The following is a 24443-nucleotide window of genomic DNA, read 5'->3' on the forward strand; positions in this document are numbered from 1 at the left end:
CCCACAATCCACTTATAAAATAATCACTCAGACGCTTATATCACTTATAAACTGTATGGCCGTGGCAAGCTTCTTGCTAACTGTTCTTTTATCTTAAATTAACCCATTTTTATAAATCTATACCTTGCCATGTGGCTGGTGGCTTACCAGAGTCTTTACATGCTGCTTGTCCTGGCGGTGGCTGCAGTGTCTCCCCTCTCAGCCTTCTGCTTCCCAGAACTCTCCTCTCTCCTTGTCCCACCTACTTCCTGCCTGGCAACCTACTTCCTGCCTGGTCACTGGCCATCAGTGTTTTATTTATATAGAGCAATATCCACAGCAGAGAGGAGATTTGTTCAATGTGGCCATATTGGGAAGATTGATAAATACAGGATTACAGTGATTACCAGTTTACCCTGGAGTTACTGAACATGAGGTTGAGGTGTGTATAGGGGAGAACTGATGTCTGGAGTAGGAAGTATGCATAATTAAGGAGTACTAATGAAGGAATGGCTCTGCCCATGAATGTAGCAGTTCATGCCATGCAAGTTGTTCTGAAGTCCTTGTCTGTCATAGCTGGAGCCTATCAACCTGCCAATCAGGAGAGGATCACTTCCCCTTCAGTGAGTGGCCCTCATCTCCTGGATGACCACCTTCTTTTGAGGAGGATGGTCATCCTGAATGCTTCTGCTGCTCCCACTCCATAAGGCGACTCAAGAGGAAAGGTTGAGGTGTCTCTGTTCCTTCAGCCAAAGCAGGGAAGGAAGAGATGTCAGGTCTCCATTGACTCTTACCTGCCTGTGGGCCCGTGTGAGGACTCCATAATATCTAGAAGGAAGAAAACAAGTAAAAACTGAGGAAAACTAAGTTGCTGTTTTACAAATTACCCTGTGGACTGAGAATTCCTGTGATGCCCTGGAGAAAGGTGCTCATAACAATAGACTGTGAGAGCAATCTGTTTCCTAAATAGTAACTGGCATCTGGAGGGTGGAACAGAGCTCTGCACTACTGGAGGACACTGCTGTGTGAGAAAGGACATATGTGATACATGCATGTACGTGTATGCGTGTGCGCCCCCCCCCCCACACACACACACACTTGTGCAGCTGTGAGGCTAACCTCTCTACTCCCACCTCCCACCAGATGTTCAGCTCCCTGGAGACACAAGAGTAAATCACTGGAGTGAGCAGGCCTCCCCCATTCCCTTTTTTCTCTAGAATTACTTTGTTCCCTTACCTTTCTGGTGGGGACTCCTGCTGCAACCTCTGGAGATCACTTGAGAATTATCCTCTCCAGCAACCTAGCAAAGCACAGCCGAATACAATTCACTGTGTGGTGCTGCCATCTCTTGGTCATGCCATTTTACTTGATCAGTCCTCAAATCTTAGAACTCTGGAGTCATGAGGAGGAACAAGAAATTAGCCTTGCTAACTGGCAAAAAAAATAGACAAGTGGTTGGCAAAACAATCCTAGGCGACCACAGATGCCAAGACTGGATGATTTAAACAGCTCTGAGTCAAACTGTCCTCCTGTTTCCCATTGCTGTGCTGCTTCACAGTATTTCTTCTTCTTCTTCTTCTTCTTCTTCTTCTTCTTCTTCTTCTTCTTCTTCTTCTTCTTCTTCTTCTTCTTCTTCTTCTTCTTCTTCTTGGTTTTTCAAGACAGGGTTTCTCTGTGTAGCTTGTGCCTTTCCTGGAACTCACTTGGTAGTCCAGGCTGGCCTCGAACTCAGAGAGAGCCACCTGGATCTACCTTGCAAGTGCTGGGATTAAAGGCGTGCGCCGCCGCCGCCGCCACCACCACCGCCGCCGCCGCCGCCACCCTCTGTTCCTCAATGACATGGAAGAGGAATGACATTCAAAGCTGGGTGAACAAGTATCATTAGACCTAACTTTTGGGGACACTGAGCTACCCAGTGAAAGAGATAAGCTGCCCACAGGGGTCCTGAGTCAGGTGGGTATCAGTCTAAAGGTGTATGCACATGACCAGAAGAGGGAGAGGGTAAGACAAGCCTCAAGAGGAAGGTATGGACCTCCCCTAAATCCAAAGCCAACATACAATGGCAGAAACCCCTGGAAAGCTGGCTGGGATGAGGATTTGGGAAACTGTGGGAGGTGATGCTTTTTTCTTCCCTGAAGAGTACTAGGCAATAAAGATTCACTCAAGAAGAGACAGCATGTCAAGGTTCACCTCCTACATGAAGTTGGAGGAGAGAACATTGTAGGTAGGCACCCTGTACTTCTTGTCTCTGCTCTTTGTTACTCAGTCATTATTTATGAATTCAAGAGAAGGCCATCAATGACTAACATGTTGTTCTCTCAAACAGTGAATAACAGACCTGTCTAGAGAGGCTTGGTATTCAGGCCACAGAGAGTACAAGTCTGTTAAATTTATAGGGGAGCAATATATTCATTTGGAACTCATGTGAGAGACCTCTCCCTAATCCAGTGAAAGACAAGCCTCCCTTATTCCCACAGTGAAAGAAGCCACAACATTTGGTGGTAATGGTTGGAGTCTAGAACAATCCAGTCCTCACTTACAGCATTTGCTGTTTGTTCCTTTACATGGTGTTGATATACAGGCAAACCTTTCCCTTTTCTGCATGGATCTGAGCAACACAGTAGATGAGCAAAGGGAGGTTACTACCTGGGCTTTCCAAAAACGTTTGTCACCCTGAACTATGCTTCCTGAAGCTTCAGGACCAAATGGACAGATAAATGCCTACTTGTGGAAACCCGGTTCAAGTAGCTCCCAGACTCAACCCAAAGACTCACTACCACAGAACCACATTCTGACAGCCAACAGTGTACTTGCCAAAACCAAAGTCCTTACCCGGACAGACCCAATTACTCCCTGGATCAAGGTTTCTATTGTGCCTTCATCAGGGGAAGAAATGAGCGGAAAATTGGATTGGCACAAAGTCCTGTGGACTAAACTGAACATGGTGTCTGGATGATTGAGCTGAACCGAGCTCTCTTTGGGTGTCACTACTGCCTGAGGAAAGAGCTGGTGACCATGTAGCCAGGTCAGCTGGCCAACTGCCACCCCCACACACACACACACATGCTCTTATTTGATGGGGATTGAGCTGAGGATGACCAGCATTTTCAAAACAAGAGAAGTCATGTTTGGGTTGATATTTTTACCAGTGGAGTCTGCACAAGACTGAAGGGAGCCGGTCCAATTTATATGAGCACAATAGAACAAAGTGCCCCACTTGCCTGCCTGTGTGCAGAATGGAGGACCTTCAACCAAAGCTTTTTACATAACATAGGCAAAAAAAACCCAGCAGTTGACTCATCTGTCTGTCTGTTTGTCTGTCTGTCTGTCTGCCTGCCTGCCTGCCTGCCTGCCTGTCTGCCTGCTTGTCTGGCTGTCTATCTGTCTATGCAGACAACTGCTCAGTGGCTAGTGGGTTGACTTACCTAGTCAGTACTGGGTTGAAATGAAATCTGACAAGCACAAGGCTCATATATGTGCTGTCATTTTTCTCTGGTATCTGTTGTGGTGTGAATGGGTGCTGGGGGATCTCCACTGCCTTTAACATAGTGTGATTATCTCATGGAACTATCCCGTTCTACTAGACATTTTTACCTGTGGGTTATTGTGATGATCATGTCCTCTTGAGCTGTAATATTCAATTGAAGTAATGACGTTATACAATAATAATGCTAGTTTAAATACAATTTTTGATGATGAAGGATTTAAATGAATGTAGTACAGGATTGGGGATAGCCTAGTGGGATTGGGGATATGAGTTTGTCTAGTGGGAAAAATAATATAGGTAAAGGTAGGATATAGTGTTGTTCCCACCCCACTAAGGCAGGAGCTGCAGGGGATAGAAAATACGAACAAGGAAGTGTCACACAGCTAGGACTTCTGAGTTTCTCTTGAGGAGCCGTATAGCCTATGCTTTAGGTTAGTGATTAAGGCAAGCAATCGAGTCACAGGAGTTAGCTCAAGTTCTTTTGGATATAGGGAAATATTTCCACGGCTTTTGGTGGGCATCACAGCTAAAACAAAGCTTTAAACAATTGACTTCATGTAACTAGAAAACAAAAAAATTGGATAGCTAGTTAAGATAGTTGGACAGGATTCTAAATATGAAAAGTGAAATAAGTTACCTGTTTTTCTGGCAGCTATAAAAAATACTGACTGTGTAAACGATTATGACTGAAAGGCTCCTGATCTATGAGAAGTCTAAAAGATGAATGTTTAAATGTATGTGGGATCTTGGGGAAAATTTGTTTTTCACATATAATACATAAATGTTTAATCATGTAATAAAAATGGGAAGCATGTTGTATTTTTTTGTATTCATTGTAATCATTCACTTAAAAGTAGAATGTAACCATATTATAATTTTTACATTGCTTGAAGGATTTTTCTGGGGTATATAAGCTGTTAGAAAAAACAGACACAGAAGGGAAACATCAGGGGAGAAGAACAGAACAGAAAAGAACAGAGCAGAACAAGCAACAGAAAGAATTGAAGAAAGTCCTCGTGTGTCTGTCTGTCCAACAGTTCGACTACTCTACATCTCCTCTTCAGTTTCTCTGACCTGCTGAAGGCTTGCCAATCATCAGTATCCTAGATGAGATCCTGACATGGTCAAGATGTGTGTGTGTTTGTGTGTGTGTGTGTGTGTGTGTGTGTGTGTGTGTGTGTGTGTGTGTGTGTGTGTGTGTGTGTGTGTCTATTGCCAGCCCCAGAAAATTATGTTTTGCTCCACTTACTGGCACCAGAGAATTAAGTCTTACTTGCTCAGATAGAAAATTCAACTGAGTGATTAGTCCACCAACTCCGTGGCTCCCTCGAATTCCTGAGCTGCTGAAGGCTGAGTTGCTGAAGGCTGGTCCTTCCAGCAGCAAGTCAGATAAAGGCTCTGGATCTCAGCAAAGAAGATGCAACAAGGGCTTTGTAGGACAACATTGCTTGGATTTCCCCCACCGAGTTTATGGCACTTCAGTTTTAGGTGTCCTAGAAGGACATAGGATTCAAAACGTAAGACCTTTGGGAAAATTTGAAGACAGTAACATCCCAGTTAGCCAATCACCATAGTCATAGTTATATTAGATCCATGCCCTTAAAGCACGAACACACACAGAGCATCTTAATTTACCCCAAACAAGTCACTGACAGAGATACTACAACTTGTGCTGATGAATGTGTAGACACCAATCCCTGCACAATCACCAGTGTTCATGAGCCCAGGAGCCCGGCCTTTAACACCCACAACAAAGGACTCCTTTCTGCTACTTTCCTTCTCTCCCACAGAGAATCCAGAGCCCAGGCACTCTCAGCTTTTCCTCTCCCTCACAGAACATCCAGAGCCTAGCCTCTTCTGTCTCAGGCCTCTTGAGGACTCCTGAGTCTGCCTCCACTCTCTGTCCAGTCTGCTCATCATGCAGCATAAGCCAAACACGTGAGTCAACAGTGTGTGGGGAGAAAAGCAGCCTCATATTCTGCCCTCTCTTTACTCTGCAGAGGACACTGTGGAACAGATTTTGACCTCATCTGGGCAGCTAGAAAACGGAAACATCTGCCTCCAGATCCAATAACCCCCTTGAGATGACAATCAAGGGACAAGCCGACCCCTTACTTCTGGACTCAGAAGAACTCCAATTTTTCAACCTATGCACTGTTGCTGTCCTCCTCTATGTGTGCTGCTGCCATGCTGCCATCTTGTGGTCATGTCGTTTTCCTTGCTGAGTCTTTAAGTCCATGAGATCACCATACATATTTGTTGGAAAATGCACCAGAGGCCAAGATGGAGTAGAGAACAAGCTGGATAATGTAGGGATGAGCCATTCTGGCCTCTCTGCATTTAGTGAACAACTTTTTCTTTCAAATGCCTTCTGAACAAAGGTTGCCTGTCAATATTTGAATGGGTACCCCTCAGTTCTCATGTGGAATTTGAGGTTGTTGGCAAGGAGCGACTAATACAAACACGAACCATGACAAACTCTGACCCAAGAGTCTAATATAGTCTGTGAACATCCATAAAGCAGAGGCATGCTAGTGCTGAGCTTGCAAGTGGGAGGAAAAGTGCAAACTCTTGCCTCTTTTCTGTAATGAATGGCATCTTCAGCAAGGGTACAGAGCACTTGGCCCCAAGCTCTCTCAGGTTTGGATGAGTTATACTAGAGCTGGAAGATTTTCTGAATCCTGGCGGGATGGCCGATGGTTGGAACAGATCTTCATTCTTCAACTACATCATACTGCTGGTGTGTTGAAACCTAATCCATGGAAGCATGCTTGCTTCCTGGTATGTTCTTGCTGTCTGCATCACCTGATCTCACACTCTCAGTGCCGGGCTTTCCCTGTCACCTCTCTATATACTTTTTGATGCCCACACTACTGGAGAAAAGTGATTCTTCCTCCTACAGCAGCCATCAGCTGCCAGTAGTTCTTCAGCTAGATCTAGGGCCTTAGGAGCCCTCTCACCTCCATTCTTTAAATTTCAACTCGCTTTATCTCATGCAAGCTTTGCCTGGACAACCACAGCTGCTTTTTATTTAAAAAAAAAAAAAAATGAGCCGGGCGGTGGTGGCGCACGCCTTTAATCCCAGCACTCGGGAGGCAGAGGCAGGAGGATCTCTGTGAGTTCGAGGCCAGCCTGGGCTACCAAGTGAGTTCCAGGAAAAAGGCGCAAAGCTACACAGAGAAACCCTGTCTCGAAAAACCAAAAAAAAAAAAAAAATGAAATGAAATGAGACAGAGGGTTTTAGTTTCAATCTTGTACATATAGATTTCCAATTTTCTCAACATGATTTATTGAAAAGTTATTTTCTCCAAAAACTTGCTACCTTTGTAGAGATCCAGCTGAGTGGACATATGTGGGTTTATATTCTGCAGTCTCTAATCAATTTCATTGGTTTATGCATCTGTTTTTCTACCATCATCATGTTATTTTCATCACTATGCTGTCCCATAGGTCTAGAAATCAGATATTGGTAACTTTCAGTCTTGCTTTTTTCCCCTTCTATAGCATGCACATAGGGAGCATTTTATGTCTTCCTAATTACCTCTGTGTAGTTTGACATGTTTCCCTTGTCTGGTTATGTTTCTGACCATACATGATGTTTTCATTCCTCATATTTTTTTTCAATTCCATGTGACTTTGCCTTGGACTCACTGGTTATTAAAAGTGTCGGGTTTTTTTCACTTATTGTAAATTCCACACATTCCCTTCTTCTATTCATTTGTAATATGATTCCATTTTGGTCAGAGAACACACTGTGCATATTTTCTTTCTATTTGAAAATTTGGTGCTGTTACATGGATATTCTAGAGCTCTTTGTTGTGTGTATATATGACCTCAAACTCATGATCCTCCCTTGTTAGTGTCCTGATCGATGGTATTGTATACCTGGCTGATTCTCTTTGTTTTTGTTATCACAAAATATATTTCTCTGTCACTAGTAACATTATTTTCCATTTCAAACCATATTATTACCCATGTTCAACCTTGTTATCATTATAGTTTGTGTGGCATAAATTTTCCACTGTTTTACTTTATCTTATTAGTGCATTTGATTCTGAAAGATACATTTTATAGACAGCATATAGTGAGCTACTTTAATTCCTTTTGTTTCAGTATAAGCACACATGACACAAAATTTACCATCGATAATGCTTTGTTACATCCATTTTACCTTAAAGCATTAAATTACTTAGCCTTAAAGTTCTTTTAAATAACATTTATGCTTGCCATTCTGTTATTTATTTTTAATGTATCGTATGTCCATTTGTTTTTCTAATAGTTTATACTTCTAGCTTTTATAATGAGTATTTTTATTGTTACAAGTTAATTATCTCACCATTTCTCCTATTATATATTTTTCCAGATTACAATGAACCTGGTAAATCAGCCAAGAAGATTCTCTTTAGTATTACTTTCTCTGTGGAGGACCCAGATTTTATTTTCCTGAGAATATCTTAATTTCCATTGACTATGAGAGGGAACATTATTAGATGTCACATTTGCTTTTAGGACTTTCAAATACCTTCTTACTTTCCCTGTGCCTTTTATGGCTTCTGATTAAAAGTCAACTGTTAAGGGCTGAGAAAGAAGTCAGAGAAACATCACCCTTTTGTAGCTAGAGTTTTCCTGCCTTGCCCACAGTCAGGACAAATCTTTGTCACCCGCCAGTCCCACAGCCGCTCAGACCCAACCAAGTAAACACAGAAACTTATATTGCATACAAACTGTATGGCCGTGGCAGGCTTCTTGCTAACTGTTCTTATAGCTTAAATTAATCCATTTCCATAAATCTATACCTTGCCACGTGGCTGGTGGCCTACCGGCATCTTCACATGCTGCTGGTCATGGCGGTGGCTGGCAGTGTCTCTCCGCCTCAGCCTTCTGCTTCCCAGAATTCTCCTCTCTCCTTGTCCCACCTACTTCCTGCCTGACCACTGGCCAATCAGTGTTTTATTTATTGACCAATCAGAGCAACAGATTTGACATACAGACCATCCCACAGCACCCTTTACAATAACCATAAATAATATAAAATACCTTGGGATAACACTAACTAAACAAGTGAAGGACCTTTTTGATAAGAACTTTAAATCTCTAACAAAAGAAATTGAAGAAGATATCAGAAAATGGAAGGATCTCCCATGCTCATTGATAGGTAGGATTAACATAGTAAAAATGGCAATCTTACCAAAAGCAATCTACAGATTCAATGCAATCCCCATCAAAATCCCAACACAATTCTTCACAGACTTGGAAAGAAAAGTACTCAACTTCATATGGAAAAACAAAAGACCCAGGATAGCTAAAAGAATCCTATCTGATAAAGCAACCTTTGGAGGCATCACCATCCCGGACCTCAAATTCTACTATAGAGCTATAGTAATAAAAACAGCTTGGTACTGGTATAAAAACCGACATACGGACCAATGGAATCGAATTGAAGACCCTGACATTAATCCATGCACATATGAACACCTGGATCCTGACAAAGGAGCCAAAACTATACAATGGGAAAAAAAAAGGTATCTTCAACAAATGGTGCTGGCATAACTGGATCTCAATATGTAAAGGATTACAAATAGATCCATATCTGTCACCATGCACAAAACTCAAGTCCAAGTGGATCAAAGACCTGAACATAAATCCAGTTACACTAAACTTAATAGAAAAGAAAGTAGGAAGCACTCTTGAACGCATTGGCACCAGAGACCATTTCCTAAATAAAACACCAACAGCACAGACCCTGAGCACAACAATTAATAAATGGGACTTCTCGAAACTGAGAAGCTTCTGCAGGGAAAAAGACACAGTCAATGAGACAAAAAAAAAACAGCCAACAGAATGGGAAAAGATCTTCACCAACCCCACATCTGACAGAGGATTGATCTCCACAGTATATAAAGAACTCAAGAAACTAGACATCAAAATACTGAACAGTCCAATTAAAAAAAATGGGCTAAAGACAAGAGCAGCAGAAGCAGCAGTGGCTTTCACAGATCCAGCAGCACTTTACATGACTCCACCCAACTCAATGGGACCCTAGGACCAGCACGGGCTTCCCACCTGGCAGAAGGCCACTCTGGGATGGACACAAAGGAAAGGGCAGGCAGCTGTGTGCACTGGTCAGGACTCCAGGGTCGGGGGCCTGAGTCCCATGTTCCATGGTCCCATGGTCTGATATTGAGATGGGAGAGGAGAAGGGCTTCCTTCCAAAACCTTGGCTTCCTTGGTGAAGTGCATTCAGGTAGATGCTGCCCCACATCACACGAAGCAGGGATCACAAGGGGCCGGGGACATCCACAACCTCCCCTCAACAGGCAGGCCGTCCAGGTCACTGAGCTAGAGACAAGCACACATCAAAAGAAGAAACATTGCGGACGGCGGCCAACAGAGACATTCAGGCCTGCTGGCGGTCCACAGAAGTAGACAGGCCACGCGGCGGAAACAGGCGGACGCAGGTCAGCGACCTGTGGAGGTGGACGGCCGGGTGGCAGCAGCCGACAGGGACATACAGGCCCAGCGGCAACTGGCAGAGACATACAGGCCCGGTGGGAGTTCGCAGAGGTGGATGGGCCTGGCAGCAATGACAAGCAGAGGTAGGTAGGCCCGCAGTGGCAGCCGGAAGAGACATACAGGCCCGTTGGCGGCCTGCAGAGGCAGACAGACCCAGCGGCAGCTGACAGGGACATACAGGCCCGGCGGCGGAGACAAGCGGACTCAGGTGGGCCTGTGGCGGCAGGCCGCAGGAGTGGACAGGCCCGGGGACGGAGAGGGGCGGACGCAGCTTGGAACGGGGACACCCCTAGCCCCAACACCTGGGGAGGAGGCTATCTCCGTGGGTCAGAACCAGGACGAGTCTGGGCACTCCGTCTGGGGACAACCCAGGGCCCAACTGCTGATCCTGTGAAACCCAACAACTTGGAGGTGTTGGTGAGACTACCCTGCTCAGCTGAAACCCATCTGGGAGAGGATTCAAATGCCTACAGTTTGAAGTATGAAGAAACAAGATCAGCTGAGGAGTTGACAAATGAACAAAACGTGACCTGGGAACACAGAAGAAGGCGCTACCCAGCCAGTAAACCAGATCACCAGAATCATAAGTATATAATTCACCGACTGAAATCAGCTGTCCCTGAGAAACAGCCCAATAGCACCAATTTAACCAAGAACCCCTACTAAACCAAGACTAAAAATTAGAACAAGAGAGGCACTCTCAGACACAGACATCACCTGCACCGCACAGAGGAAAAGATGAGTAGACGCCAGCGCAAAAATACAGGCAACAACATAAAGACCTATATGGCAACATCAGAACCTAGTGATTCTACACCTGCAAGACCTAAACATACCATGACAGAAGAAATAGAAGAAATCAACCCTAAAAATGACATTAAGAAGATGATAGAGGCCCTTAAAGAAGAAATAAAACATTCCCTCAATGAGGAAATAAAAACTTTCCTTAAAGAGGAAATGAAAAACTACCTTAAAGAGGAAATAAAAACTTTCCTTAAAGAGGAAATGAAAAACTCTCTTAAAGAGGAAATAAAAACTTCCCTTAAAGAGGAAATGAAAAACTCCATTAAAGAGGAAATAAAAAACTCCCTTAAAGAAATGGAAGAAAAAACGAACAAAAAATGGGAAGAAATCAAATCAAGCTAAGAAAAAGCAATTAAACAGATGAAAGAAACATTCCAAGATCTGAAAAATGAATTTGAGACAATAAAGAAAACACATGCTGAGGGAATGCTGGAAATAGAAATCCTGACAAAATGAACAGGAACTACAGAAACAAGCATAACCAACCGATTGCAAGAGATGGAACAGAGAATCTCTGACACTGAAGACACGATAGAGAAAATAGATTCGTCAGTCAAAGAAAACACTAAAGACAAAAAAGTCGTAACACAAAACGTCCAGGAAATTTGGGACACCATGAAAAGACCAAACCTAAGGATAATAGGGATAGAAGAAGGAGAAGAATACCAACTCAAAGGCACAGAAAATATATTCAACAAAATCATAGAAGAAAACTTTCCTAACCTAAAGAAAGAAATACCTATGAAGATACAAGAAGCTTACAGAACACCGAATAGGCTGGATCCAAAAAAAAAAAAGTCCCCTCGCCACATAATAATCAAAACACTAAATACACAGAACAAAGAAAAAATATTAAGAGCCGCAAAGGAAAAAGACCAAGTAACATATAAAGGTAAACCCATCAGAATAACACCAGACTACTCAATAGAGACTATGAAAGCTAGAAGATCATGGACAAATCTCATGCAGACACTAAGAGACCACGGATGCCAACCCAGACTTATACCCAGCAAAACTCTTAATCACCATAGGCGGAGTAAACAAAATATTCCAGGATAAAACCAGATTTAATCAATACCTGTCTACAAACCCAGCCCTACAGAAAGCACTAGAAGGGAAAATTCAACCCAAAGAAGCTAAACACATCCATGAAAAATCAAGCAATAGATAATCCCACACCAACATACACCACAGAAGGACAACACAACACAACCACAAAAAATAACAGGAATTAACAATCACTGGTCATTAATATCCATCAATATCAATAGTCTCAACTCACCTATAAAAAGACATAGGCTAACAGAATGGATAAGAAAACAGAACCCATCCATCTGCTGCATACACAAGAAACACACCTTAACTTCAAAGATAGACACTACCTCCGAGTAAAGGGCTGGGAAAAGGCTTTCCAAGCAAATGGACCTAGAAACAAGCTGGTGTAGCTATCCTAATATCTAGAGAAAAAGGATGCTTCAAAAGAGAAGAAGTCTTGTGGCAATGCCTCAGTGGTCCAGGTAACTACCAGAACTCGGAAATCCGCGACGGAGACTAAGGCAGCAGAGATCTAGAGTGGAGTGCTGAGTTCTGGCAAACAGCTGCATCTTTCTTCCAGTAAGTACCTGAACAGGGCTGATGTGAATTATGTACAGTCCAGATTTTAAGAATCATACTCTCTCAGGGATCTCCACAAACTAGTGGGTGTCCTCCCTCGCTGCCCCTGTGAGACAGTCTCTGTACGGGAGAGGCCTCACGTGACTTTGTCTCTGGTGTTCCTCTGGGGACACCTGTGTGAGAAACTGTATGCTCCAGAACCAGCTCTCATGTCCTTTGGCCAATGCCGGAGTGTGAAATAGTCCAACGTGGGAAACAAAAGATGATCCCAATTGGGAATCGTGACATTTTTTTTTTTTTTTTGGATGATGGTCATGTTCTGTTTTGAAATAACCTCTGTGTATTTCATTTATTTTCTTTTACCTGGCGATCTCTGAGCAGGCTTCAGATTTTGACAGTTGATGAAAGATACGACAGGCATTAATGTGTGGGTGAAAAGCTTGGTGAAATTCTGAGTGAAGTTTTAGTTAAAGTTGGTTGAGCTTGGGATTGACTGGGAGGCCAAAGATTTAAAAAGCAGAAGATTCTCTCAAGACACAAGTTGTGTGATAATAGTGTGTTTTGTGTGTGTGAATGAGAATTTGTAAATGTTGAATTCTAGGCTTCAACAATCAGTGTCAGTGCAGATCAAGCTGCAAGTATTTATGTTTTAAAACTTAAATTATAAAGCTAGTTACGTCTTTCTAACAACTAGTTTTAATGTTTATGAGCATATTTTACCTACATTACCTTTTCAGGATGTTGAGAAAGATGCATCACAAGCACAGACTGGAGGCTGGGGGCTAGATGGTTTTGAGGAAGAGGTCTTGGTGGACTCTTTCATAGAGCAAAGGGAAGCAATGCCTTCTGGGAAATGAGCTAAGTTTTAATCTAGTCTTTAAGATTAGAAGTCAAAAACAAAAATATTAAGGAAAAGAAAACCTAATTGATCTTTGAAGTATTGTTATGTGGAATTGAGTGGGACTTTTGAGGCCTTTCTTCCAGAAAACAAGGACTTAGTTGTCAGGCCTATATTAGGCCTAAACCTTGGTGCCATGTAGTTGTACTTAAATCATTTCAATGGAAAGTATCTTAGTGATTGGAACTTCTAGCGCAGTTTGGAGTTCTTCCATTTGAAAAATGTGATATTTGCATGGGATTGTTTGAATCTTGTTTTCTAGTCCCTCCCCATCACCACCCTCATAGTCTGAAGGTAGATTTTTCTCTTGATAAAGGAACAAAAAAAGTGAACATCTTGTTTGTAAATAGGTATCTAGTAACTAGTGGTAAACTTGAAATGGTAGAATTCTTTAAAGCCTAATTCTAGGTAGCCTTAAGAAAATGTATCTTGCCGGGCGGTGGTGGCGCACGCCTTTAATCCCAGCACTCGGGAGGCAGAGCCAGGCGGATCTCTGTGAGTTCGAGGCCAGCCTGGGCTACCAAGTGAGTCCCAGGAAAGGCGCAAAGCTACACAGAGAAACCCTGTCTCGAAAAACCAAAAAAAAAAAAAAAAAAAAAAAAAAAAAAGAAAATGTATCTTAATTATTTTTGAACCTGTATTCACCTTGTTTTTTTCAAATATCTTAAGTTATATTTTCTTTTTCAGAGCTGCTTCTTATTTGGGGCTACTTTTTTTTTAATTGAGGCGTAATTCATAAAAGGGTATATTGTTTTGATGAGACTTTTTACAACTGTGGCTGGATGTCTTTCTTTAGTCTTCCAAGAAGGGCCATTTTACTTTTTTAGAGTTACTTTTTAAAGTCATGAGGTCAATAACTTGGACTACTATGCATGTAAGTGCTAATGCAAATTAAAGCCCAAGTTGACCTCCAGCAGCAGTTCATTCTATGTTGACAGTGAGAGAACACTTTGCCTGTTAGGATACTGTTACTCGTGGACTGAAATGCTGAAGAAACCCCTCCCCCTATTTTGTTTTTTGCAAAAATCAAGGTATATTCTAGGGTTTCCTGGTTGACCTCAACAGATAAACTGAGATGATAGTCTTAGTTCAGAAATTATCTGAATGTAGATTTACAGTCTACGTGTGTGAGATCACTTTCACAGTTCTGCATGTATCCCATCAGCTCCCCATTAGTCACTGAACTCTTAAAACTGGTATTGTAACATTATCACAATGTTTTGCGCCAATTTTATAAACTTTACAGTGCAATATGTGTTCCTTTTCTGAGGCAAACCAAAGGTATATTTCTCAAGGTTCTGCTGCTAACAGCAGCGTTGATGGAGGATTTTTTATACATTTGTAATACATAGAAATAAACCAGAAAAAAAAGTGGTGGAGGAAAAGGTGAACACTGCAAGAATACTCAAAAGGGCTGAGAGTTGCAAACCCTAAGAATGGCTTTGCATAGTAAATGGAATAGAACAGCTCTGAACTATAGCTTACTTTTTCTGGTTTGGTCTGACAGAATGATTGAATGCTCTTGTACAAAAATCAGAGCCTTAAAAACAAGGATTTGGTGAGATTGTAAAATGGTGTGTCACTTTGGCAAAACAGTTTGGTGGTTGGTCAAAATGTAAAACATTTTTACTCTGCTACTCAACAATTCTACCCTTAGGAATATATCCTCAAACTACTGAAAATGTGCACCTATGAAACATGTACATGAAAGTTTACAGCAGTGTGTTGCTAATAGTAAAAAAGTTAAAACAACTCAAATAGCTATCAAATACTGGAGAGAAATAAAATGTGGCTTATTCATACAATAGAATATTATTAAGACATAAAAATGAATGAGAAACTGACAGATTAAATGACTTTGGTGAACCTTCATAATTTCATTTGTAGATCTTTCCATTTCTAATTTATAAATACATTTGGGGTTATAAATTATAAATGTACTGCCTCCTGTCAACATTGTATACTTCTATTTGATGATTTTTGTGTCAAACATTATATGGAAATGTTTCCAAGTATTTTCTGTATTAACTGTGAATGAATAGAACAAAATAAATTGCCTGTGATGGAAAAAGAAATGGGCTAAAGAGCTAAACAGAGAATTCACAAAACAAGAATCACAAATGGCTGAAAGACATTTAAAGAAATGCTCAACATCCTTAATCATCAGAGAAATGCAAATCAAAACGACTCTGAGATACCACCTTACACCTGTCAGAATGGCTACGATCAAAAACACCAATGACAGTCAATGTTGGAGAGGCTGTGGAGCAAAGGGAACACTCCTCCACTGTTGGTGGGAATGTAAACTTGTACAACCACTGTGGAAATCAGTATGGCGGTTTCTCAGAAAATTAGGAATCGAACTACCTCAAGACCCAGCCATCCCACTCTTGGGCATATACCCAAGGAATGCTGATTCATACCATAAAGATACATGCTCAGCTATGTTCATAGCAGCACTATTTGTAATAGCCAGAACCTGAAAACAACCTAGATGCCCGTCAACGGAAGAATGGATGAAAAAAAAATGTGGCACATATACACAATGAAGTACTACTCAGCAGAGAAAAACAATGAAAGCATGAAATTTGCAGGCAAATGGATGGAACTAGAAAAAATCATCCTGAGTGAGGTAACCCAAACCCAGAAAGACAGTCATGGTACGTACTCACTCATAAGTGGATTCTAGATATAAAATAAAGAACAATCAGACCACAACCCATAGAACCATGGAGGCTATATATATAGCATGGAGGTCCCTAGGACAACTGTGGCTTATAATAAATTTCGGTTTTACTCAATTATTGAAAAAAATAGCCAAACGAATGGAAACACATGAACTATGAACCAAAGGCTGAGGGGCCCCCAGCTGGATCAGGCCCTCTGAATAGGTGAGACAGTTGATTGGCTTGATCTGTTTGGGAGGCATCCAGGCAGTGGTACTGGGTCCTGTGCTCATTGCATGAGTTGGCTGTTTGAAACCGGGAGCTTATGCAGGGACACTTGGCTCAGTCTGGGAGGAAGGGACTGGACCTGCCTGGACTGAGTCTACCAGGTCGATCTCAGTCCTCAGGGGAGACCTTGATTTGGAGGAGGTGGGAATGGGGGGTGGGCTGGGGCTAAGGGGAGGGGGTGGGAGGGGGGAGAACAGGGGAACCCGTGGCTGATATGTAGAACTGAATGGTATTTTAAAATAAAATAAAAGTAAAAATAAATAAATAAATAAATAAATACTTCTGTCACCAAAAAAAAGTCAACTGTTTAAGATCATATCACTCTTTGTATATGAGAGTTCACTTCTCTATCTTCTACTCTTACACTATGATAATCATGTGGGTGTCTTTGAACTTAAATGGAGGTTGCTGATTTTCTTGAATGTTCAGGCTTATGTTTTCTTTTTTTTTTTTTTCATGAAAATGGGAGGCAGTTTCAGCTGTCAGCTTTAATTCTGGCACTCCAGTTATGGATGTTTGCATACTTGACCACTTTATAGGTAGGTCAAGGCTCTGCTAATTTTCTTCCATTATTTAATTTTTCTGCTCCTGAGACTGAGTGGTGTCTATTGACCTATCTTCAAATTCACTCATTCTTTCTTCTGAGAACTCAAATGTGTTGGTGAGTTCTCCCGATGAATTTTCATTTCAGTCACTGAGCTTTTCCATTCCACAGTTCCTATGTGGTTTCTTAATTTTTAAATAACTTCTAACTCAATGTTTTATATTGTCTGTTTTGTGAGACATCATTTCTGTGCTTTACTTTTCCCCTTCAGATACACTTTCCTTATTCTTTTCAATATATTTATAACAAGTTTTAAAAGTAGCCTTTCCATTTAAATTTTTCTTTATTTTTACTTTATGTATATGGGTGTTTTGCCTGCATGCATGTGAGTGCATCATATGCAGGCAGCATCTTCAGAGGTCAGAAGAAGATGTCAGATTCACTGAGACTGGAGTTACAGACAATTGTGAGATGCTCTGTGGGTGCTGAGAATGGAACCCTGGTCCTATGGAAGAACAGCCAGTGCTCTTAGATACTGAGCCATCTCTCCAGCCTCTAGTAGCATATCTCTTAAATTCACCATTAGGAGAGGTTCTGGTGGCTATATTTTTCTTGTTGACAGAAAACATTCTTCTGCTTTCTTTTCATGTTTTTTAATTTTTATTGTTGTTCAAAATTGGAAATTTTTGAAAGTATATTGCCTTGAGGCCAGCTAAATTTAGAAGACAATTTTCCCTCCCTTAATCTTGGTAGGTATCTGGTTCTGTGTGTGCATATTACTTGCATATTTCTTGATAAGAAATATTGGTTTTCTTCAGATTTCTATAGAATTTTCTAGTTTTCTATGACCACCTTCAAATATCTGTGCAGGATTTTTTTCCTCTTAAAGCTGGAATCACAGACTTAAGATGCTGGCATATTCTTCCAACATAACTCTTGGCAATGACTCAACTACTCTGTTTTTAAAATTCTCTAATGTTTCAAAAAAATTATTTAAATGGTATCAAAACATCACCTTAGAGTTATAAATCTTTTCACATAGGAAATTTCTCAGGAGTTGATGTGAGTTATTGCTTGCATCAATGGTTAATATTATTTTTCATCATCAAGTATTAAGTAATATGGGCACATGGTTACAGTGAACACGAGTCATCATTTTTAATGAGTATGTTTTCTGGGTCACATCTTAGTTCAATGTTTGTTTCTTTAAAGCAAAAAACAGCCTATTTTCAGGACACTTGCATCATTTTTCATGGTTATTTGTATGAATCATCTAGTTTGTCCAGATCTACGTCTTTATTATTTTGACAAACAAAAAACATGGATATACTCAAGGAAGTGATGTAATGTTTTGATATTTAAATACATTGCCCTCAACAAAGTTTTCACCCTTGTCTCAAATTTTAAAACATTACAACCATTTTTCAATTTCTTTGTGTGCATATGTGTTCTGGAACTTGCCTCCAAAGCCACTCTGTGAATACTTGGATCTGGTATGTCACCACAGTAGGCACCCTTGTGCCTTCTACACCAAGGCTACATCTCAGACCCCAGAGCTGTGGTCACCTTACACACATCTACGCCCATAATTGTGGGTCTGTGGTTGATCCACAAACACCCATGCCCCACACTCCAACACCACCAGTACATTAGGAAAGCTGATAGATATGACATTTTCATCTTTGCATCATCTGAAGCACCTATGCCCTAAACATTTTTATCATTGTTAAAGCAGGTCTACTACATCTCAGATCTTGGAGCCATAGTTATTCCATATATACACATATTCCAGGTTCTGGCCCCATGAACTCAACTTGCACATTCACGGCGTAGAAACCGAAACACAACCAGCCTTGGCTCATAATGTCATGTCAGGGCCTTTTCTTTTTCTTTTAAAAAACTTTATATATTTTTCTCTTTTTTTTCCTACAGGTCCTTTGTATACATATTACGGCTTTTGTTTTGTGTTTTTATTTTTTTTTTGGGGGGGGGGGAATTCCTGAGTGTTGGAATGAGCGGGCCTCTATATCTGTTTCTTGGGCTCTTTTTCTTCTATTTGTTTGTTTAGTGCTATTCTGATGTGTTAGTTTTTGTTTTATCTTATTATACTTTATTTTATTATTATCTCTTAGAAGCCTATTTCTTTTCTAATGAGAGACATAAAAGTTTGCGGATCCAGATGGGAGGGGAGGTGGAGAGGAACTGGGAGGAGTAGATAGAGGGAAAACTATAATCAGGATCTATTGTATGGAAAATTGTTTTCAACAAAAGACAAAAGTTTAAATAAATAAATAATTAATTTTGTAACTGAATATTCATTAAAATATAATTGAGAAAACTTAAGAAGAGATATATTTTCAGATGCTATCTCAGTCAGATACACATTATCAAAAGGAGAAGGAGGAAGAAGAGGTGGGAGGAGGAGAGGGGGAGAAGAAGAGGAGAAGAAAAGAAATAGCATATATACCCCACTTGAAGTTGTTTTAATGGAAATTTTCCTGGATATCTATTACCAAATACGTCTTTATTTAGAACCAATTATTGATATATGATACAAGTCATTACATTATTATTTGATAGTTCCACTGAGTTTATTTCAGCCAAAGACAGATCACTGGGTGATAATCAAACCGGCACTTTATTTGTAAATTGCACAGCATCTACTATCCTGGTATACTTGCCTTCAGAACAGTCCTTGATATTATTCAGATATCAGATGGTCGATTGATTTTTCATAGTGAAGAAAGAGGTCTTTAGATGACTAGACTCAAGCATAGAAAGTGAGCTATGAGTTCAAAATAATTAACCACTTCTGATTAATTTTTAAATATTTCCTTCTGTTAATAAGTTTTTTCATTTGATAATTTCTAGAGACAGGAAAGTGGGGGGAATCCCACATTCAGAAAACAACATCACGGAGGTCATAGACTTCCTTACTGATGTTATTCATGCATTCAGACGAGTAGTGGCTGTATATACAAACTATAGATAGCACTGTCCTTTATGGGTGGAAAACTGTGCCTACATTCCAGTAGACTCTCTGGGGTTTTTTATATTACTGGAAATCAGGAAAGGAAAAAAGCACATTAAGTAGAGATTTGAACTTTTTCTAGTCCTCTGTAGCAGGAATCTTAAAAGGTCTTATTAAAATAAAAACAAACCTGATGCCAGTTATTGAGGTGAATGCTGAAAGATCAGAGAAGCAGAACAAGCCACAGCCACCTCACCTCGCCAATTCCTCAGCTGATCCTGTTTCCTCAGACTGGAAGCTTCTGAGTCCTCATCCAGAATGAATCTCAGCTGAACTGTTGCTCAAAAGCCTAAAAGCTTAACCGGCTCTTGTTCCTGGTCCTCACGCCTTATATACCTTTCTGCTTCCTGCCATCACTTCCTGGGATTAAAGGCGTTAGTCACCATGCCTGGCTGTTTCCAGTATGGCTTTGAACTCACAGAGATCCGGATGGATCTATGCCTCTGGAATGCTAGGATTAAAGGCGTGTGCTACCACTGTCTAACTTCTATGTTTAGTATTATGGCTGTTCTGTTCCCTGACTCTCAGATAAGTTTATTGGGGTGCACAATATATCAACCACAGTGCTCTGATTCTACATGTTCTTCAGATTAGGAATGAGATATATCCTCCTACTTTAATTTGGACATCTGGGTGTTGAAATAGAAACAGATCAGACACTATGATCATCAATGTTCTCCTAGAATTCCTCTGTGGTATGGCTTTCAAGTGTGGAACCTCTTCAAATGAGGGGTCTCTAACCTTCTAAATGTTACTGCACAATCAGTATCATGTCAGATGTTTTCAATACTACAATGTTGCTGAAGCAACATGCAGAACAGACACTTGCTAAACTGCAGACTGTGTTCTCCAAGCAGTCTTTAAATCAGTGGAACCTGGGTAATGGTGAGGATCTGAACTTCATACGGTAATGTTCCATGCTTAACTTCACTTGGCTCTTGGCTCAAAGGGCAGGGAGAATAAACAAGTAAAATCTTCTCTGTGACATGTGCAGTCAAAGTCAGAGTGAGAAGGCAAAAGCTGGTCTTCCTGATAATTGGGTTGAGAGGGCAGACATATATAAAGCAATGTGAATTGAGCTTCTCATGGAAAAGCCACCACACACATATCACTGTTGCTGTTTTGAAGAGTTGAAATGTTGAAGAACCTGAGCAAAATTACCTTTCGTTCTTTTCAGTCCCCTTAACAGTGTTAATATAAATACACAGCTTTCACCTCAACAGGTATAAGAGATAATTTAATCTTGAACCCAAATATGACTGACCATGGACTGAGAACATGTATTCAGGATTCTCTGAAAGACATGTTCCACTGTAGAAGTGATTAAATAAGATTGCATCAGCTGCAGAACAAAGAGAATCATAAAAGTATCTAATAAATGTAGAGGTAGAGACTGTAGGTAGGTGGGTTACAGAAAAATGAGGAAATTAGTTAGACATTTCAGATGCTATCTAATGACATTCATAGCTTGGGGTTGTTGAAAGCTAGTGGCCTGTTAAGACTATACTTCAAAGGTTTTAATAGTCACAAGGTGCTCAGTCAGATACAGGGGTGGGCAGCAAATGGCTTTCAAAGGAACTAAAAATAAAAAATAGCCCAAGGTAATTTGGCTCCAGTCTGCAACATTTTGTTTCCATAATTACAAAGTTCCATCATACTGGCAGAGGCCAAATATTGTTCTGTGTCCCAGTTCTAGCAAAACTTATTCCTAGAGTCTGATGAAAATGGGTCTGTGAAGAGAGGAAAATAGTCTTCAGAAATGAGTTGATCTAGCCATTAAGGAATAAATCCCCAGATCACATTGGATTTACCAGGCATCACAGTCCATGTGTCATTTTGTTTTGTTTCACTGTCTATATGTGGCATATCATTTGCATGTGACATAAGAGGGCTTATCATGTTTAAAGTTAAATCAGTCAAGGGCACAAGAAATAGAGGGAAACAGACTTATTGTCTGACCAAACAATGATATTCTTTAGCTCTCTTGACCACATGCTGTCCTCTATGTTGTAGTTATTTGTACTTTGTGAAATATTTTATCTGATGTTTGGAGTACTTGGAATAACATTTTATCTTTTCATTTTAGTTTTCTTTCTGGACATTTTGATTCCATACCTATAACCTCATGTGAAGTGGCTAACTCTGATTTTAAAATGTTGGTCTTTAATGTCTGAATTATTATAACTCTTATTTGTAATCAATAATTTCATTGGAGTTTCCATAGATTTTTGAGGGCATAGTCTAATCTTGTTTATTTTATAATCAGAATGAGAAATAGGATTACAATAGGAGTCACTTTGAAATATTGTCATTTACCTTCATTGTCAAAATATGAGTATTGTTTAATTAAATAAAATCCCTTCCAACTCTACTGTGGGTCACCTTGAAGACTTCAATAAACTTAAACAATAAACATGAGCTCTTAAAGTAAAACACCATGAATACTGTTGTCATTGAAGACTTCTTGCTTTTGTACAATTTGGATAAAATGAGTCAACCCAAATTATTGGTCATCCTTACCAAGAGTCAAGGGAGCTAAAGTTACTCTAAGGCATTCTGAAATCTGAGAATGTCACAGGGCTTCCCAAACTTTTCAGTGGTTGCATCTCAACTGGGCTCTGCACTCTCCTACCACTATCATCTGTTCACTTCCTGTCTCAACTGGGCTCTGCACTCGTCTACCACTATCATCTGTTCACTTCCGGTTTCATCGTGCTCTAACTGTTCTCAGCTCCCGTCTGTTCATTTACTTCAGACAGCACTGTCTCCAAAGGTATAAAGACATGGATTTAATTCTCCAGGGAATGAAGGTGTTCCCTTGAGAATTAGTAGAGAACAAACCCCACATTGCCACACCATTAGCCCGAGCGGTGATTTCAAACAGAAAAAGCCACCACAGAAGTAAGCATCTTCTTTGAGCCTGGTGTTTCTTTATTGTGTTTGTGCTTCTTAATAAAGAGAGCTTGGATGCTTCAAAGACTCTCATAGCAGGAAATAACATTTACACATTGTTGTGAGTTAATCCTGGGGAAGAGACAATGTGTAGGGCATGTAGATGAAACTCTGACAGAGGTAAAGGTGAGACCCAAAGCATCTGGAACTTGTACAAAGCAGTGTTTCTGATCCCTTTGTGGGTACACTCAGAAGCCCCAAGGAAACTTGGATGGGAGTTATTAGGGGAGGAATTATGCTCTAACCATGTGTTCGCTCTAAAGATGATGAGCATGGATGAGAGTGATGCTACTCTCCACTCTAGAGTCCTCAGTACTGTGTCTACATTCAGTGCCCTTGAAGTAAATGCCACAAGGCATCTTCAAGGACTAAAATAAGGTAGACCTTGAGAATTTAAATATTTTAAATTCTTGAGAGATAAATATTTTACCCATTCTGGTCCCAATATAATCTTGCTGAGGATGAAATTTGACCAAAAGATGAAAAATTAAACTTAATACCATCATATAGCTGGGCCCACTTTATATGAACCAAGGAAAATTATCTAAAGATCCTTAATCTTCAGGTTTCAGCGGATTCCTACCAGGATAGGAGCCCACACAAGGAAAATGACAGAGTAGAAGAAAGGCCATCAGGGCACACACACTAGAAATAAAGCTTCCAGTCATCTATCCACTCTTACTCCTATAGTACTCCCCCTAAGGGAAAATGTCTACTCCTTCGGGAACAATTAGAATCCACATTCATAGACCTGTCATTCATAGATCCTCAACAATACAAAAAAAAGGCTTCTTTGGGGATGCTCCATCACTAGAAAACTAATACATGCTGGAAAAAAATATAAATCTGTCACCTATCTTGGTTCTATCTTATCTTCTGGGGACCTATAAAAACCCCAGTTTAAAGTGATAAATCCACGGGTGTCTGTTTAAGAAGCATTAGGGAAATTTATTAAGGTAAATTAAGGAAATGCACTTATGAATACAGAACGGAGTAGACAGCTGAAGTCGTCTTCTGATCTGACTGGGAGCGAAACCAACTTGCAGACAGGAGCAGGGAGAAGGGGCATGTGACCCTTCTCCAACTCCTTTTAAGAGGTCACGTACAATGGCAGGAAGCACTGCCTCGGCCCTATAACCCAAGGTCATGGGCAGAACAAATACTACTCCACCAGTTCTCTGCCTCCCGCCTGTAATTACAGGCTTTTGCCTTCTTGCCACCTTCCCAAAAGTGGGCAACTCCTTTGTGAGGCCAGCCCCACTGCTATGTTATTCTTTTTACTAGACTACAATGTTCCTAAACTTGATAACTAAAGTAACTATATTAGCCCAAGAACTCAAAAATAGAGGAACCTCTGGCCCACAGACTCGACTGTTGCTTATCACAATGACACCCGAAGAACCAGCTCCTTCCATGACCATGACCACCTTTCAGGGCTAAAGATAATTAAGACAGAGACTCACAAATAAAAGACAACCTTACAGATTCCCCAAGAGGTAACCTTGTTCTCTCAAAAGCGATACAGCTTTTAACTTTGTCAATAAAATACACACACACACACACAAAAAAAAAAAAAAAACTATTGAGTTCATTTAGTGTTACTTGTATGTACTTGTGTTTAGGACTGAGCACTTGGAGTTGGATAATCTAATAGAGGGCTCATCTCT

Source organism: Peromyscus maniculatus, chromosome X, assembly GCF_049852395.1.
Source record: "Peromyscus maniculatus bairdii isolate BWxNUB_F1_BW_parent chromosome X, HU_Pman_BW_mat_3.1, whole genome shotgun sequence".
Lineage (NCBI taxonomy): Eukaryota > Metazoa > Chordata > Mammalia > Rodentia > Cricetidae > Peromyscus > Peromyscus maniculatus.